This window comes from Oncorhynchus masou, unplaced genomic scaffold, assembly GCF_036934945.1.
Source record: "Oncorhynchus masou masou isolate Uvic2021 unplaced genomic scaffold, UVic_Omas_1.1 unplaced_scaffold_4821, whole genome shotgun sequence".
Classification (NCBI taxonomy): Eukaryota; Metazoa; Chordata; class Actinopteri; order Salmoniformes; family Salmonidae; genus Oncorhynchus; species Oncorhynchus masou.
Window position 1 is genome coordinate 8,529 of NW_027011217.1, and position 2,831 is coordinate 11,359.

Here is a 2,831-nt window from a genome sequence, read left to right on the forward strand (position 1 = left end):
GGTCTTTTGTTGGATATGTGGTGTGACAGGTCTTTTGTTGGATACGTGGTGTGACAGGTCTTTTGTTTGTACTTGGACCTGTCATTTTGGAATCATTCCTTCACATCTATTGCACATCCTTCATCTATTGCACATCCTTCATCTATTGCACATCCTTCATCGATTGCACATCCTTCATCTATTGCACATACTTCTGCCTTCATCCAGGCTTGTTTGAAGATCCTTACATTGCTGTTTTCATTTGGAAGATATTCCTCCTGCACCTTCTTGTACATTGTTTCAGCGCGATGTTGGTACTTGTCATCAACGGGGTTAGGGAACATGTCTAAGGATTTGGGGGAATTGAGACCAGGCTGAGATGAACCTTCAGACATTATGGTAGAAAAATACAGGCAACATGTGTAATAACAGAGGACCATTTTCTATATGTTTAAATATATATAAATTAAAACAAATACACATCTAGTATAGAAATAGCTCTCTCTCACTCACTCACTCACTCACTCACTCACTCACTCACTCATAGTATTTTACCATCTTGGAGATCACATCCAAATTCCAAGCCAGGAAAAAATACAGCAAAAGTTAGGATCTTGTGTCTTGCTAAGATGTCAAAATATGTTGGTCCAATGTCAACTTGTAATGGAGATTAATTGTCTTTTAAGATACAGAATCAGCATTCTGATTCAAACCACAAACCCCTTAGCTCAGTACACACACACACACACACACACACACACACACACACACACACACACACACACACACACACACACACACACACACACACACACACACACACACAGCTGTGCAACTGACTAGGTATCCCCTGTACATAATCAAACACAAAATGCAAGGACAAAATCCTGCGGCACACCAGCAACAAGGTTGCCTACCCAGGGCCTCGTCAAAGGGTTGTCTGCCAATCATTCCTTTAGCTGGTTGAGTTAAATAATGCCCTCTGCTGGCTGATGTGCAGATTGCACTGTGTCAAGACTGAAGGCCTCTGGGTACATTAGTGTGTGTTTCGTTTTCAGTGGTCTCTCCTGCCGGTGCCCAGGGTATGATTTAGACAGTATTCCAATATTATAATACTGCTGGTTATGATTGTTACCTTTACTTTGTTATGACTGAGATGTGAGAGACCCGGTAGGTTGACAGAATTCCATTCCTTTGTTATGACTGAGATGTGAGAGGCCTGGTAGGTTGATAGAGTTCCATCTTATTGCATTCATATGGTGAGGTTTTTCTGATCTGTGATAGGAGATAAGGAAAGGGGACAGGAAGAGGACGGAAGCAGATTGAGACTATTGGGATGTGGCCTTAGTGGTTGGGCCTCTGAATGTGTTGTTGATGGTGGAGTCCAGCCTCTGAATGTGTTGTTGATGGTGGAGTCCAGTCACTGACTGTGTAGTTGGTGGTGGAGTCCAGACACTGACTGTGTAGTTTATGGTGGAGTCCAGCCACTGACTGTGTAGTTTATGGTGGAGTCCAGTCACTGACTGTGTAGTTTATGGTGGAGTCCAGACACTGACTGTGTAGTTGATGGTGGAGTCCAGACACTGACTGTGTAGTTGATGGTGGAGTCCAGTCACTGACTGTGTAGTTGATGGTGGAGTCCAGACACTGACTGTGTAGTTGATGGTGGAGTCCAGACACTGACTGTGTAGTTTATGGTGGAGTCCAGTCACTGACTGTGTAGTTTATGGTGGAGTCCAGCCACTGACTGTGTAGTTTATGGTGGAGTCCAGTCACTGACTGTGTAGTTGATGGTGGAGTCCAGTCACTGACTGTGTAGTTGATGGTGGAGTCCAGACACTGACTGTGTGGTTTATGGTGGAGTCCAGTCACTGTATAGTTAGAACCTAATCCAACAGTTATATTGTTGACACAGATTAATACAGGTCCCATTGCACGCAGGCATACACACACACACACACACACACACACACACACACACACACACACACACACACACACACACACACACACACACTGGACACACTCTTTTGTCTCCATAAGACACAAAAAAGTCACATGAATAACAGTGTTTGTTCAGGAGAATGTTGCCATTGTTAAACACCAATGTCGTTCACAATGTCAACACTCATTATTTACCAAGAGAGAGGAGAGAAAAGGCTGAAGTAGGTCCCAACATTACCCTGTTACTGCTTCAATACAGGGACATTTTATTAGTCCAACATCACCCTGTTACTGCCTCAATACAGGGACATTTTATTAGTCCCCATCACCCTGTTACTGCCTCAATACAGGGACATTTTATTAGTCCCCATCACCCTGTTACTGCCTCAATACAGGGACATTTTATTAGTCCCCATCACCCTGTTACTGCCTCAATACAGGGACATTTTATTAGTCCCCATCACCCTGTTACTGCCTCAATACAGGGACATTTTATTAGTCCCAACATCACCCTGTTACTGCCTCAATACAGGGACATTTTATTAGTCCCCATCACCCTGTTACTGCCTCAATACAGGGACATTTTATTAGTCCAACATCACCCTGTTACTGCCTCAATACAGGGACGTTTTATTAGTCCCCGTCACCCTGTTACTGCCTCAATACAGGGACATTTTATTAGTGTTTGTATTGGACCTGTGTGGTTTTAGTCCAAGCTTAGCGTGTCATTCAGGTAGAGTTACTATTACACACATGGACACACAGTGGATGTTAAGAGTTGCCCCTGTGGGTGACTGTGTTCAAATAGTGGAAGGCTAGAGAGATTGGCACACACACACACACGCACACGCACACGCACACACACACACAAACAATCACAGATTTCAAAGTGGGTGTCAATGTTCTCT